Source organism: Ailuropoda melanoleuca, chromosome 1 (assembly GCF_002007445.2).
Source record: "Ailuropoda melanoleuca isolate Jingjing chromosome 1, ASM200744v2, whole genome shotgun sequence".
In the NCBI taxonomy this organism is placed as follows: Eukaryota; Metazoa; Chordata; class Mammalia; order Carnivora; family Ursidae; genus Ailuropoda; species Ailuropoda melanoleuca.
This window is the reverse complement of record NC_048218.1, coordinates 3,319,080-3,335,445: the sequence shown is the minus strand read 5'-3', so window position 1 is coordinate 3,335,445 and position 16,366 is coordinate 3,319,080. Positions and strand designations below refer to the sequence as shown.

At 52.0% G+C, this 16,366-nt stretch overlaps 1 protein-coding gene and 2 long non-coding RNA genes across 3 annotated transcripts in view; 1 reads left to right on the top strand and 2 right to left on the bottom strand.

Annotated features, from left to right (window-relative positions):
* The first annotated feature begins 4,046 nt into the window (after positions 1-4,046).
* The window catches only part of SLC37A1 (solute carrier family 37 member 1), a 73,117-nt gene continuing 60,797 nt past the window's right edge, over positions 4,047-16,366 (top strand). Inside the window, exon 1 of the mRNA XM_034655179.1 lies at positions 4,047-4,093. The gene's annotated coding sequence lies outside the window, so the exon portion shown is untranslated. The remainder of the gene's footprint in view (positions 4,094-16,366) is intronic.
* LOC105238979 lies at positions 5,573-7,556 on the bottom strand. Its single transcript, XR_857771.3, has 2 exons — positions 7,181-7,556; positions 5,573-5,775 (listed from the first exon to the last, which is right to left on the bottom strand). It is a non-coding gene; the product is annotated as an uncharacterized LOC105238979 (long non-coding RNA).
* LOC117801139 lies at positions 13,435-16,082 on the bottom strand. Its single transcript, XR_004623630.1, has 2 exons — positions 15,896-16,082; positions 13,435-13,705 (listed from the first exon to the last, which is right to left on the bottom strand). It is a non-coding gene; the product is annotated as an uncharacterized LOC117801139 (long non-coding RNA).

Below are 16,366 nucleotides of genomic sequence, written 5' to 3'. Positions count from 1 at the left end.
AAAAAAAAAGATTGTAAACACCAATATTTAACAGTGTTTCTTGTGGGGAAAAGTGAGGTGTTCGGGATACAGATGACCATGACCTTCCTTATACTTGGCAGTTGCCATATTTACTACAAGTAAGCATGTCTTTTTATANCACATCACTTACTGAAAAAAGAAACAATTCACAAGCAAATTAACACACAAGACCCTACAATTAGCATTATTTGTTAGTTGCAAAAAAAAAAGATTGTAAACACCAATATTTAACAGTGTTTCTTGTGGGGAAAAGTGAGGTGTTTGGGATACAGATGACCATGACCTTCCTTATACTTGGCAGTTGCCATATTTACTACAAGTAAGCATGTCTTTTTATAATAAAATGTCAAAAGTTATTTAAATGTTAAAAATCTGGAATGGTAATTGGTAAGTCAAATACATTTTAGCTTTTTTGCATGTGAAAATGAATGTCAGAAATTCGACTTTCAGATTTGCTCTAACAATGACAGTAATCAAGGTTTGCTAAGTTCTGACTCTTTGCTGGCTGTGTTTTAAGAGTTTTACGTGAATTATCTTATTAAATCCTTTCTGTCATTCCCCCACTGTATGGCTAAGGAAAGGAAGCCACAGAGAGGTAAAGTCATTGCTCAAGTTCATAGAGCCAGCGAGAGTCAAAGCCATCACTGTTCGTCACTATACAGCCTCCCAAATCCGATTCAAAGGAATAGCCGTGGTTTTCTGGGAGTGGCCTTCAGCCATCTACCAAGCAGAGAACCACGGGCTCAATGAGCTTTAGATTGAAAAGACAGAAGTGGCTTAAGCAAACCCTGTGCAGATCACATCCCTGGCAAGCAGCTGGGTGCCTAGCCATAAATAGCACTAGTGAATCCCCAAATTTACAACTTGATTTACATCTCATGCAAATGAGTCAGAGTTACCCCTGCCCCCCAAAATCTTTAATCTACAGCGATTTCACTACACTGCAGGTTTAGCAGTCGCCCATATAAGGCAAGACGGGGTAACAACAGGACCCGGCCCTAGCCTCCCACAGCAACAACAGACCTGATCCAAACTCCTCCGTCCAGAAGAGCTCCGATCAGGCTCTCCCCCTCTGAGAGACCTAGGGAGTCCCAGGAAGACTTCATCAGGCCAAGCTGATTCCTGGTAGCCCCACACTCCCTGACCCCTGACTCCAGGTGACCCTGAAGTGCCTGGTGGTCACAGAAGCAGTGCTTTCAGACTCTGAAGGGAGGCCCTCAAAATGCTGCCTTAACTCATTCTCCTCCTTTTCTTCACGGCCATGAGGGGCAAAAGGGGGAGGACATCACCAGAAGGCAGTTCCTTCACTGGAAAAAAGGAAGAAATCCTCTTCCACCTCTTAAAAACATTTTCAGGGAAACACTTCCCATAATTCCCCTGCAAGGTCTCCCATAATTCCCCTGCAAGGTCTCCCATCATCCCCCAGGAGGCGTTTCCCATCATCTACCAGTGAGTCCTTCCCATCACCCCCCACGAGACTTCCCATCATCCCCCAGGAGGGATTTCCCATCAACCCCGAGGCGGGAGCTTGCGCAGATGCGTCCCTCCGTGAAGGAGGGAGGGCCGAGATGGCGGAGACGGCGGGCCTCCGGTGAGTGGAGAGGGGGAGTGCCCACCGTTCCGCCCAGCTCTGTTTCCCCTGTAAGAAATTATCTTCTTGCCTTTCCCAAGTATAAATGACAGAGACCCACCTCTCTCAACCTACCCACCCTCCTCCGAAAAAAGAATGAGTAAAGAGAACACGGTCCGGCCTGGCCACGCCGGCAAGGGGCCCTTAGCCTCTACCACGGGATTGCTCCGGAGGGGAGGAAAGTGTCTTGGAAGCCTCCCCCGCCAGGTGTCTGCCACCTAATTCCACACCTTTCTGACCACTTCCAAGTGGAGGGCTGGAGGCCTGGCAGTTGCCATGGCGACTAGCTGTGTCCCTGAGCCTGTCCCTTCTGAGCTCCTCAGGACTGGCTTGAAAAGGCCCTAAGAACCAGGGGGAATCAGAAGAATGCAAACAGGCCTGTTTTGTTTTGTTTAAGGCTGTAGCAGCGGCTCAGATAATAAGCAGGGGCTCTCAACAAAATGAACTCAGACCCATCTTAACTATGGAGATGTCAGGCGGTTTATTAAAATTGTTTCCGTTCTTGCAACGTAAGCACATACTGTATGTAGACACCTATATAAACATGCATGTGTAGGTACAGATAGATAGATAGATGTGGGCATGTAAATAGATATTTTAAAACAGGAGTTGCAACCTTTTTTTAAAAAAGAGAGTTTTAATGGCATTTAGTGGATATGAGCCAGACGCAAGGCTGGAATCCTAGCCCTGTTTTCTACTTTCCGAAGTCTGTTTGCCCATCTTTAAAATGGAGATGTGGTCACTGCCCTCCGAGGGCTGTTGTGATGTCTACGTAAAATGTTTACGGTGAGCCTAGCACAGTGCCGAGCGCACAGTGCAGGCAGGTCTAAGCTATCCGCAGTTGAACGGCGTCGCTCAGGTAGTCAGTGAAGCATCTTGTATCAGTATGTCTTTGGGGAACTTCCAGCTCCAGTTTAGCTTCATTATTTTCGATCGTCATTTCTTCCTGAAGAGGCTCAAACTGCCAAAGATGTTCAGCCAGGTCATTGCTCGTGAGGATCAGAAGTTAGTCTGTGACGAAGACTTGTATTCGTCAGCGCCAACGTCCATGAGGGCAGGAAGAGACGGCAGTTCCTTGCCGTTCGAAGTGAGCAGGTTGAAGTTATGCCTCTCGTGCACATGGCAGCCAAGAAAGAGGAAACAACCCGCCACACACACCTACCTGAGTTATGTGGTTTAATGGAAGGATGTCAAGATGCTGTCATTAAGACACAAACACACATTCTCGTCCACCCTGGAAGTGAACCCACGTAGTGACGCGGCGTGACCAGTGGGGCAGAGAGCTTAGCAGAGTCAGCGGGGCGGAGACGAGATGTCTGGAAATGGGGCAGGCTAGCATTTGATATTAAACAGCAACTCAGGGGAGCGCCTGCAGCTCCTCCGGGCTTCCCTCTCTCACCACACCGCATGGAGCAAGTGTTAGTCAACACATGCTCGTCAAATTGCATGTTAGATATCATTTTGCAACAGAACCGTAATTTATGCAACACTTGGAAAAGAGAAAAAAGTAGAACATATCAATTTTTTAATTTCTTTTTTCATCTGGTTTATGATACTTTTTTTTTTATTCTTCTTAGATTCTATTTTCCAGGGACTCTCTCAATACATCAGTTAATTGTAGCCGAGTGTGTGCTGAGCCCCCGGGTTGTGTATTAGGGGGCTTCGAGGAAATGAGAAAAATTTATAGACCCATTTGGGACAAATTCAGCATTAACGCATGCTGTCAAAAAAACTACCAAAACTCTGATCCTCTGTGGCTTCCTCTCGATCCGTTATGCTAAAATGGATGTCATTCTTCCCCGTGGTGGGCGTGTAAGGCTGGTTCTGCTCTGATGCCACAGACAACCTTGCGGTGGCCAGGGGCAGTAGAGGAAGGTGCCAAGGTCCAAGGGGCTGCACCTTCCGGGGCCTAAGGATGCATCAGGTTCTCCGAGGCAGGTGCAGGGGAGGGGCCGGCAAGCCAAGTGACTTTTCCCAGAATAAGACTTGCCCTGCCCAACTCAGAGGAAGGTCATGAGTGAATGAGATCATGAGGATGAAATACTCTGGAAAGGCCACGTGCTATAGAAACGAAATGTGTATACTTAACTCGGGTTTTTAAATCACTGACCACATACTGCTTGATCCGTACTGAAGAATGCATGTGCTCCTGTGTCAGTGATGCAGCCTAGAAATGCGAGGCACCCCCGTGAACCCACTCCCCGAAATGAAGACGCGAATGAAGAGATGAGTAGAATCACTGTGAACATCTGAGTGCAAAGAGCTCTGTCCACACCTCAAATCCACCCGTGCAGAATTCAGCCTTGCAGGAGTGGAGGGTTCCTGGGCCAGTACGAGGGGCAGGGAGACTAACCGCTTACTACACCGTGTTGCCTCCTAGAATGGCGGGTCCCGTGCCGATGTCCCGCGCAGTGACGGATGCTCGAGGATCCCTCGCCTGCTGTAAGTCATTTTTCTTCTTGGCTGATTTGGTGGGCGGAACTGGCATCTCAGGGTGCCTTTACTTTGTATTTCCTGGATTGTTTGTGAGGATGAGCACTTTTCCCCACAGGCTTATTCTTTGCCTACATTAACCGTTTGTAATTATTTAGGTCATTTTTCTACAGGACACCCTCCTAGATCAGTGAATGCTGTTCTGTCTTTCTGAAACGCGATTCTCGAGTTTCTCTACCTGGTGAGCAGTTCTTCACCCTGAACACCTCACCCAGATGTAACCTCCTTGGGGATGCTTTCCTACCTGCTTCGAGCCCCTGGGGACCTCCCCTTCTCTCAGCTTCTGTTGCAGACCTGGCATGCTGGAGACTTGGGTTCCCAGGTCAGCCTGCCTCCCACGCCCCAGGGCCCTGGCCCCGCAGTCTAGCACAGAGCCTTACATAGAGTCAGGGCTCACACTATTAAAAAGTACTAAGTGCTTTTGGCAAAATTGGTAAAATGCAGTGAAGTACAAAGAAGAAAGTAAAACTGACCAGTAACCCTCACCTCCCTGGGACAGCCGCTTACTGGCATTTTGGTGTGAACCCTTCCAGGCTTTGAAAATGCATATATACTCGTACTTAATTGGAATGGTTTCATTTATCACCTGTCATTATCGCGTGCTATTACATGGTCAACACGTCAGACCTTCAGAAGTCTGGGGACAATATTTCACCTAGAGGATACGTCACAATTATCTTGACTCAATTGAGGTTTGATAAAAGAATGAATGGAAATGTTTGCTACAGGTTTGAAGGAGGTAGGGAGCATTACTTAAGGAGCTGATACTCCTTTATGTTAGTAAGAAAATACCATTTCACTTTTCTGGTACCTGATTCATCCCTCCTCTGGGATGACCCCCAAAAGCACTTGCTCAGCTCCGAGCGATAGCCTGCCCTCTGCTTATGGCGCTGGTAACCCCGCTGGTTTGTACGTCTTTCTCTCCTCCCCGGGCCTGGCTTTCAGTGATGCAGCTGATAGGGCAAGCCTCCAAGCAGTTGTGCACCAAATACAGTAGTCAGGAGAGCGGCAGAGATCTTTTCCCGCCCCCTTCACAAAGAGGAGAGCCCAGAAGATTTCAAACCGGGCTGGTAGTTTAAGCTTTCCTAGGGCTGGCGTCCGCGCCCGCTGAACACTACAACTTGGCCCTGACAACCGGGCTGGGATCCACGTTGGGCCACGCTGGGCGCCTGGATGCCGGCTCTGGGCACTGCGGCAGCTCGTGAGCTCAGGGCTGCTTATTTCTGGCACTGAGGGCAGGGCCTCCATGATGGGACCCTCCAAGTTCCCCCGAGGAGCAAGAACGGAAATGTAAAAATCCCCATGTATTAAGCAAGCTCAGTTAGGTGAAGATAACTTCATTCACCAGTGCATTCCTCTGCTTAGTTCCTTACTATGTTCAAAATATTGTTGGGGTCACAGAAGTTACAATGTCAAAAAAATACATAGTTTTTTTTCTAAAAGACTTTTTATGTTGTTGTAATTAGAAATTTTGTAGCATGTTTAAGGATTTGGGGCGACTTGGGGGTTTTGTGGTTCGAAGCTCTCTGTAGTTTCATACCAACTAGATGGCGAGCTTCCTGAGAATGGCATCTATCCTGTTCCTCGTTGTAACAGGGACAGTGTCTTCCAGAGCCAAGTGCTCAGCGACCCTACATTAGAGAAGACAATGAGGCGTAAAGAGGTTCAGGAACGTTCCAAGGTGACACATCTAGTAGGTGCTGCTGGGCGCAGCAAGGACGGCAGGCAGCACCCCTGCAGGGAGACTGCAGCCCCGGGCAGCCAGGCCACTCTGGTCCCCATCCCCGACGTGGCAGGACACGTCCCCTCACAGATGCAGGAGGGCGGCTGCCACGTGACCCACAGGAACTTTGTAGGCAGATCTGGGTTTCAGACTTCCGTGAGCTTTATGCCACATAACCAAGCCTTAACGGGACTTACAGTAAAGATAGGAGGCAGGAAATCAGCCTCCATTTTTAGAAGAAAACGGCAGATCACCCACACACCCTGCTGAAAGGGACTTTGTGGCTAGTTCCCTCCTCCCCCAGCCCCAGGGCAGGTCTGAATCCTTACGGATTCAGAGTAACCCCCCACACACACACACTTGGGAGCAGCCCCTCAGCAGCAAGGGTTTCTGAGTGTCTCCCGTGTGCCAGGCTAGATGCTGGGAGGTAAGGACTCACTGATGGACAAATCCCTGCCCTCGCAGAGCCCACATCCCAGCACGTGATCTCCGTCACCCTCACATCCACTGCAGGAAGTCACGGTAGGACAGCTGGCGCTTGGCGGTGGGGGGGGGGCACAGTGAGGCTCCTGCCCCCCCCACCATGCACACAGTGAGGGTGGGCTGCAGGATGTGCTTAACAGTGGGAGGCTGTCCGTTCTGCTCGTTACCAGCAATGTTAATAATCGAACAAAAATCAGTTTGCTCGCCGGTTAGCGCCCCATACTGCTGGAAGTCTGACTTTTTGATGAGTGGAGAGAAAGTGAAGCTTCTCCACGTTAAGTAACCAGGTTCTGATTTTGCTTTCCCCTCTCTCTCTTGTACTGTTCAATGCTTCTATGCTTTCTAAGCTTGCAGCGTTCTCTCGAGCTCCGAAGTCCAGACTCGCCAAAGGTCCCTGCACAGAGGCCCTCCCCGGGGATGTCTGCTCCTTTCCCGGATGCGCCCGGGCCTCACCTCCCGGTTCCCTCGCAGACACCGAGCTCTTGGACAGAGGGTCCTTGCTTTAAACCTTACTTCTTGCTGCAACCCAGATCCTAGCACAGGACTTCTTCTGCACACAGTAGGGTCTCATGCTTTGTGGTTCTTTCTCAGGAAAGACCGAACCTTCCAGAACCACCCTTTCCTCAATGCCAGGGGAAAGGAGTGACTCCTCCCTGGAAATTGGGGGTGGGGGGTGGCAAAAGCTGACCCTTCAGGTTGGAGCTGCCCACCTTTGTCCTCTTTCAGTGTCACTCGGGCCACAGACACACTCATTCCATCACACACACAGATTGGCACCGATAGAAACTCATGCCCTCATTACTCTCCTTCTCGTGGCCGGCCGCACCTACCTGTTGCCCGCCAGGCAGTGTTCGCTGCAGGTTCCTTTAAATCCTCTTGATTTTCCAACAACGCCAGAGGCTACCTCCGGGCTTTTCCCTTGCAGCAACTGACTTTACCTTCTGAACAAGGGAACGTAGATGAGAACTCCAGCTCATGCCTGCCTGCCTGCAGACTGACCTCTGTCTACATCTGTCCTTTTTCATTGTCCCTTCTCCATCCCGGGACTCATTTCTCCTCACGTGGTTTGGATTCCTTGTCCTTCTGCCTCTGGAGCTCAGAACATTGTGTCACACTGGAAAGCGAGGATGTTATCAAAGGACCGGGTGATGGCAGAAGGATTCAGGAGCCAGTAAGAGGAGACTTCCAGGGGTGCCTGGGGGGTTGCAGTCCTGTTGAGCAGCTGACTCTTGGTATCAGATCAGGATCTCAGGGTCGTGAGATCGAGCCCCGCATGAGGCTCTGTGCTCAATGCAGAGTCTGCTTAGGATTCTCACTCTCCCTCTGCCCCGCCCCCTGCTCTCTCTCTCTCTCTAAATAAATGTTTAAAATCTTAAAGAAAAAAAAAAAAAAGAGGCTCCCACCACGGCCAAGATGGGCAAACGAGATGAGTGCAAAAAAGGCAAAACAACACGAAAGGACACTGTTTGATAACTTTCTGAAGAGTGCTAGAAAACCAAGTCATTATTTTGACAAGTGGCAGAGAAAGGAAGGAATCCCGCCTTTATTCTGCCTTTCCTACACCAACCATGCCTTAGAGCCAGCTAAGTCACTGATGGGGGCGAGTCCGTCTCTGTGGAAGTGTGCTACAAATAAAGAGAACTCATGGATTTAGGACAAGACTTCTGTGATGTCCCTTCACAACTTCTGTGATTCTGACTTTCAGTGAAGGATGGACTTAGGGAACGGCGACAGTCACCCATGTCATGCTCCTCATTGCCGGAACCAGACCACACCTTAAGATCTCCCTGCCAAGTTCAGGAAGGGCGGGGGGGCAAAAGAATGTGTTCGATCACATCTCGAAGATGGAGCCAGCACCACGCAGAGTGTAGGAAACTGCAGGACAAATGGCCCGGCCTCTGCAACCACGGGAACAAAGTGTCAGGGGCAGAGAGAGGCTCAGGGCAAATCTCCAGATGGGGAGGCCTAGGGGACATAGCAGGGCAATACAGGTGCCGTCTGCTTGGATCCCCATTTAAAAACAAACGAACTAGNACTAGATGGCGAGCTTCCTGAGAATGGCATCTATCCTGTTCCTCGTTGTAACAGGGACAGTGTCTTCCAGAGCCAAGTGCTCAGCGACCCTACATTAGAGAAGACAATGAGGCGTAAAGAGGTTCAGGAACGTTCCAAGGTGACACATCTAGTAGGTGCTGCTGGGCGCAGCAAGGACGGCAGGCAGCACCCCTGCAGGGAGACTGCAGCCCCGGGCAGCCAGGCCACTCTGGTCCCCATCCCCGACGTGGCAGGACACGTCCCCTCACAGATGCAGGAGGGCGGCTGCCACGTGACCCACAGGAACTTTGTAGGCAGATCTGGGTTTCAGACTTCCGTGAGCTTTATGCCACATAACCAAGCCTTAACGGGACTTACAGTAAAGATAGGAGGCAGGAAATCAGCCTCCATTTTTAGAAGAAAACGGCAGATCACCCACACACCCTGCTGAAAGGGACTTTGTGGCTAGTTCCCTCCTCCCCCAGCCCCAGGGCAGGTCTGAATCCTTACGGATTCAGAGTAACCCCCCACACACACACACTTGGGAGCAGCCCCTCAGCAGCAAGGGTTTCTGAGTGTCTCCCGTGTGCCAGGCTAGATGCTGGGAGGTAAGGACTCACTGATGGACAAATCCCTGCCCTCGCAGAGCCCACATCCCAGCACGTGATCTCCGTCACCCTCACATCCACTGCAGGAAGTCACGGTAGGACAGCTGGCGCTTGGCGGTGGGGGGGGGGCACAGTGAGGCTCCTGCCCCCCCCACCATGCACACAGTGAGGGTGGGCTGCAGGATGTGCTTAACAGTGGGAGGCTGTCCGTTCTGCTCGTTACCAGCAATGTTAATAATCGAACAAAAATCAGTTTGCTCGCCGGTTAGCGCCCCATACTGCTGGAAGTCTGACTTTTTGATGAGTGGAGAGAAAGTGAAGCTTCTCCACGTTAAGTAACCAGGTTCTGATTTTGCTTTCCCCTCTCTCTCTTGTACTGTTCAATGCTTCTATGCTTTCTAAGCTTGCAGCGTTCTCTCGAGCTCCAAAGTCCAGACTCGCCAAAGGTCCCTGCACAGAGGCCCTCCCCGGGGATGTCTGCTCCTTTCCCGGATGCGCCCGGGCCTCACCTCCCGGTTCCCTCGCAGACACCGAGCTCTTGGACAGAGGGTCCTTGCTTTAAACCTTACTTCTTGCTGCAACCCAGATCCTAGCACAGGACTTCTTCTGCACACAGTAGGGTCTCATGCTTTGTGGTTCTTTCTCAGGAAAGACCGAACCTTCCAGAACCGCCCTTTCCTCAATGCCAGGGGAAAGGAGTGACTCCTCCCTGGAAATTGGGGGTGGGGGGTGGCAAAAGCTGACCCTTCAGGTTGGAGCTGCCCACCTTTGTCCTCTTTCAGTGTCACTCGGGCCACAGACACACTCATTCCATCACACACACAGATTGGCACCGATAGAAACTCATGCCCTCATTACTCTCCTTCTCGTGGCCGGCCGCACCTACCTGTTGCCCGCCAGGCAGTGTTCGCTGCAGGTTCCTTTAAATCCTCTTGATTTTCCAACAACGCCAGAGGCTACCTCCGGGCTTTTCCCTTGCAGCAACTGACTTTACCTTCTGAACAAGGGAACGTAGATGAGAACTCCAGCTCATGCCTGCCTGCCTGCAGACTGACCTCTGTCTACATCTGTCCTTTTTCATTGTCCCTTCTCCATCCCGGGACTCATTTCTCCTCACGTGGTTTGGATTCCTTGTCCTTCTGCCTCTGGAGCTCAGAACATTGTGTCACACTGGAAAGCGAGGATGTTATCAAAGGACCGGGTGATGGCAGAAGGATTCAGGAGCCAGTAAGAGGAGACTTCCAGGGGTGCCTGGGGGGTTGCAGTCCTGTTGAGCAGCTGACTCTTGGTATCAGATCAGGATCTCAGGGTCGTGAGATCGAGCCCTGCATGAGGCTCTGTGCTCAATGCAGAGTCTGCTTAGGATTCTCGCTCTCCCTCTGCCCTGCCCCCTGCTCTCTCTCTCTCTAAATAAATGTCTAAAATCTTAAAGAAAAAAAAAAAAAAAGAGGCTCCCACGATGGCCAAGAAGGGCAAACGANAAAAAAAAAAAAAAGAGGCTCCCACCACGGCCAAGATGGGCAAACGAGATGAGTGCAAAAAAGGCAAAACAACACGAAAGGACACTGTTTGATAACTTTCTGAAGAGTGCTAGAAAACCAAGTCATTATTTTGACAAGTGGCAGAGAAAGGAAGGAATACCGCCTTTATTCTGCCTTTCCTACACCAACCACGCCTTAGAGCCAGCTAAGTCACTGATGGGGGCGAGTTGCGTCTCTGTGGAAGTGTGCTACAAATAAAGAGAACTCATGGATTTAGGACAAGACTTCTGTGATGTCCCTTCACAACTTCTGTGATTCTGACTTTCAGTGAAGGATGGACTTAGGGAACGGCGACAGTCACCCATGTCATGCTCCTCATTGCCGGAACCAGACCACACCTTAAGATCTCCCTGCCAAGTTCAGGAAGGGGGGGGGGGCAAAAGAATGTGTTCGATCACATCTCGAAGATGGAGCCAGCACCACGCAGAGTGTAGGAAACTGCAGGACAAATGGCCCGGCCTCTGCAACCACGGGAACAAAGTGTCAGGGGCAGAGAGAGGCTCAGGGCAAATCTCCAGATGGGGAGGCCTAGGGGACATAGCAGGGCAATACAGGTGCCGTCTGCTTGGATCCCCATTTAAAAACAAACGAACTAGAGGGCGAGAACATTGTAGGACCGGCAGGGAGACTGAGAGCACAGGCTGGGTATTTGATGCTGTTATGGGATTATCCGTGTTTGGGGGAGCCACGATGATTGGGTCGTGGTGATGTTTGAAACCTTATCTTTTAAAGACACATCCTGAAAATTTACAGATGGAACGCTACAATGTCTGGGACTTGCTGCTAAGTACTGCTGGGGCAGGGAGGGGGTCGAACAAGGAGGAAACTTGATCCGCTGTGTATTGGTAGTTGATGAATTGAGTGAGGGGCAGCTGGGACTTCGTTCTGGTGTTCTCTCAACTTCCACATATGCTCGAAAATGTCCAGACATTCAAAACATCCTTCATCCTCCCTGGGTCCCTCTCCAGCTTCGGACCCTTCTCTCCTCCCCAGGCACAGCCAACCTTCCTGAAATGGTCGTCTGCTTTATGCTGCCTTCTCCTCTTCACTCCCCACTCAGTTCTGCCCCACAGTGGTTCCCCCCGCCAATGGAAGGTTCAGTCCCCCGCTTGTGGGCAAAGCTTATACACCCTGACTTGCGTACAGCACCTGACTCTACAGCCCCCCCATCCCCTTCTGGAAACTGCCTTCCTGGGGCCCGTGGACATCACCCTCTTCTGGCCTTTCTTACTACTCTATCACGGCTTCCAGCCTCTCCTCTTTGCCTGGCCCTTAAATGTTGGCACCCGTAAGTTCAGTCTCGGCCTCCTGCCTGGGCAAGCTTCTGCTCCCTGCTGTCCACTGCTGTACATACCTGGCCTCCCTCACCAGCTTAGGATTCTTCCAGAGACTAAAGCCACATCTCCAGCCCTCATCCGCATCTCCACTGAGAAGTCCCCTGGGAACCAAATGGTCAACAAGTACAAATAAATTCCTTTCCCATCTGCCCCCTAAGTCTGTATGTTCCATGTCCCTCTCTCCATGAAGACTCTACCATTCACTTAGCTGCCCAAGGCTAACACCTGTGGGACAGCCCTGGCTCTTTTCTCTCCCTGCCCTCTAGACCTTTCTCCAACCCATGCTCCCCAGCAACCATAATCTTGGGCCATCACTGTTCCTCGACCAGCCTGCTGCCTTGCTTCCCAGGTTTTCGTGCTGCTGGGTTCCCTCTGCATGGACCATGTCTCTCTGTGCATGCTCTTGGCCAACCCCTTGTATGCTCCTGAGATGTTACCTCCTGTGACCGGCTAGTCTAGATCAGGTGACCCTCCTTTGCACCTGGTGTGTCCGCTGCTGTAACGTGTAACCATGCTGTGATTGCTGGTTACCTGTGTGACGTATTCCCTAACTGGATGCTCTTTGAGGGCAGGGGGATGGAAATCACATCTGTCTTTGCCTCCTGGCGCTGTGCTGTGGCAGGGGGGTTTCCTTGCCTCTGCCTCCCTCTTGGCTTGGGTCAATGCGAGAGTGGGACTTGAGAGGTCGGACTGTCTGCTCCCTGCTCCTTCCCTGCCAAGCCACCCCCTGACAGCAGCTACATCCCCTCCCAAGCCCCCTCCTGTCTGGCAGCTCTGGCCACAGCCCCAGCTCCCCGAGTCCTGGCAGCTGCTCGCTTCCCTGGCCCAGCGTGCCAGCAGCCTCCTGATGCTGGCCCGAGGGTGCATTCCCTCATAGACTCCCTAGCCCGTGCCCTGGGAGCACGGAACTTCTGTGGTGGCCCTGTGCCAGGCGGGTGCCCCCCCGGCTCCACAAATTCTTGTCCATCCCAGTACCACAGAACGTGACTTTATTTGGGAATAGGGTGATTGCAGAGGTGGTTAAGCCAAGGTCGTGTTGGAGTCGGGTGTGCCCCCCATCCAGTATGACCGGTGTCCTTGTAAGAGGGGAGACACAGACACACGGAGGGAAGTGAACGCAGACCCGCAGGAGACGCAGAGTGATGACAGACTGCAGGCGCTCATCTCTGAGCTAACAAACACCAAGGACGGGCAGCAGCACTGGCAGCTGGGAGAAAGGCCTGACACAGGCCCTTCCATGGAGCCTTTCGGGGGAGCACGGCCCGGCCAACACCTTGGTCCCGGACTGCCGGCCTCCATGACTGGGAGACCATACACTGCCGTGGTTTGAAGCTGCCTGGCTGGAGGCCCTTTGTCACCGCAGCCCTGACACGCGAAGACGAGCCCCTTCCTCACACTCACGTGAGTCTCCCGTTGAGGGGACCAGCCGATTCTTGCCACACGCCTTTTGCTCTCTGAACTTTTCAAAGTCAAAGCCGCTTGTCGCCGAGGCCTCGGTGCCTGGCGCGGGGCTGGCCCCCGAGGGCAGCAAACACCTGGTGCATAAGAACGAAAGCGCCTCTCATTTGGTCTGTTCCTCTTTTACTGAAATAACATCAACACAAAGTCAAAGCAAGCATGGGCATCTCGGGTTAAAGCAGAGGCCCACCCAGGCCAGGGGTGTTCAGCGGACAGCCCCACGCCTGGCCCCCTTGGGTTCATCCATCTGGAACCCTGGCCCTGGGCTGTGTCGGTGGCCACCCGAGGGCGCACCATCCCTGGCCGAGCACACGGTGTCCTGATCTTGAAACACTGGATTGGAAATGTTCCGCTGGATTGCAATTCATTCTGTTCTCCTAAGAAATCGCCATATTACGTGTCAATGAAAGAAAAGAAAGAGCTGTTAGATTCTTTATAATTTCAACCGTTGTAAAATTTGTGATTGTAAAAAATGGTTTTAAAGTTACTTAGGGCACCTGGGAGGCTCAGTCTGGTAAGCGTCTGACTCTTGATTTCTGCTCAGGTCCTGATCTCAGGGTGGTGAGATAGAGCCCCTTGTGGGGGGTCCCTTCTCAATGGGGAATCTGCTTCTGATTTCCTCTGTCCTTCTCCCCATGCCCCTCCCCGCGCTTGCTCTCTCGCAAATAAATTAATAAAATATTTTTTTAAAATGTTTAAAAAGTTACTAGTTGCACAGAGAAAAGTGTCTCAATGATGACGTCCCAGCTGCCCCTCTCTTCTGAGCTTTCTTGCAGCTGTCTTAACCATAAAACCTGGAATATTCATCGAAGCTGTCATAGGTTCTCATTTCAAAGTGTGAACTGTTTTATATGGACGTTTTATACAAATTTATTATCCCCCATACTACATTTTTAGGTGTTTTTTATAATCATATAAAATATTAATCTTTTATTAAAGATTAATATTTTAATCTGTTTAAAATTAAAAGATTAATATTTTCTGCAAATATTTTGTAGACCATCCTGGCCCCCTCTGGTTTTCCAAAGTATGCCACGCAATTCACATTTTCTATCAGACACCTTGCGGACAGACACTGCTGCCTTCTGAGTCAGGGCATGACTCTGAGTGTCTCTCCAACTAGATTTAGAAAGAACTGGTACCAAGTCACTGTGAAAAGTCAGGATAAACTGGTTTCTGTGGCCCCAGGAAATGCAGCACAGGCTGCCTGAGGGACGGAGAGATTTGAATCCAGGAGGAAAGGCTGAGGCCAGGCCTGCAGGGCAGACCCATCAGTATGTGAGAAACACGCCTCCTGGAGGCGACAGTGCTGTCCCCAAGCTGGGGCAGGAAGCTGCAGGAGTGGGGTCAGGCCTTGTGGGAAGCTAAAGGACCAGGTCTTGTTCCTGAGGGACAAAGGGGCACCATGAGGGGTTTCATCAGGAATGACAGGATCCCAGCTGCTTTAGGAGGGCAATTTGAGGCGGGTGGGAGAGTGGGTGAGGCAGAGCACACTTTCAGCGAGAGAGCAGGAGCCCTGAGTGGAACCCGTGGGAGCTCCAGAGGGGTGGTCTGGGGAGAGATGGGAGCCAGACTGGGCTGGTTTGGGGATCACCAAGAACGGAGAGTCAGGAAAGGGAGAAGGAACTGGCCCGCAGAGACCCTGCCAAAGGGAGAAAGAAGTTGAGATGCCTGAGGCCATCTCACTTCCCAGAGGAGGGGGCCCAGCAGGTGTCCTGTGGCTGAAACCTCGGGGCCCCCTGAGGCTGGCAGGTTTCCTTTCTGCATGGAGAATGCCTTTCAAAAGCCAAAGGCGGCATTTGCATGGCTCAGTCGTTAAGTACTCTTGATTTCAGCTCAGGTCATGATCTCAGGGTCCTGGGACAGAGCCCCGCATAGCATCTGCTGGGAATTCTCTGTCCTTCTGCTCCAGCCCCTCACCCCCCACCACACTCTCAAAAAAAAAAAAAAAAGCCAGAGAAGTGGTGCATTCTACACAACTCTGCCAACAGAAAAGGATGGCAGAATGTTCTAGAAACAACAGGGCCCCAGGGGAAACCGTGAGGCCTGGCAGGAGAGGAGGAAACCTTCTCCAGGCTGGCCTGAGGGAGATGTTGGGAGGGGCAGGCCGGTGTGCCCAGACCCGCTGTCCCTACAGACCCCTGGGCTTTTACAGCGAGGCCTTGGATTGCTTTTAGCCATAAGCACTGTTTTTAACCAGGGGCAGCCTCCTCCCTGGAATTTCATCTGCAAAATGTGTTTGTTTTCTGCTTCACTTTGCTCTTCCTGGGAGGTTCTGTTCTGGGAGCTGGGCACCTGGGCCCAGGTAGAGTGCTGTCTACTGTGGGTGCCTGTAGGAATATAATCGGGCCCTTGTGGGGGCTGCCCAGGGTCAACTGTGGGCCCGAAATGAGAGTGGGATTCAGAGAACAGCTGTTCTGGGATGCAACAGGAACTGTCTGTGAGGGGACCAGCGAGGAGCCATGGACACAGGTGACCAGAGCCAGGCTGGGCTTCTCCAGTCTAAGCATCTGAGCTGCGTGTCATGCACATTCAGGTGTGATTAAAGAAAGGTCAATAGAGCTTACCCGTGGGCCACTTTTCACTTAGTAGAAGGCTAGTTTTATGATTCTGACTCTTGGGAAGGGGCTGTGGGAATAAAGGCAAGTAGTCCAGGGCACACCCTCTTCAGCGCTGGGCCTTCCAAGGGCGCGCGTCGCTTCGCTGCTTGTTGGTAAGACATACCTGGAGGACTAAGGGCCCAGGGGGAGCTCCCTGTTGGCCAGTGGAGAACAAGCCAGTAAGCACCCGCGAGCCAGCCGGCAGGTGCAAGGACACAAGCCGGCCGCCAAAATGCCGAGCTGGGGCCGAGGGCGGCCTGGGGGCCACAGCAGCCGGGCGCCACTCGCGTGGGGGCGCCCCCGGGGCTGTTTGGGATCCTGGGCGCGCCCAGGGGCCGGGGGAGGATCGGGGGAGGGCGGGGAGTATCGCAGAAGGGGGATGAGCCGGAGGGGGAGGGCCGAGCCGCCCGCCGCCGCCGCCGCCCGGGCCCCGGCGCC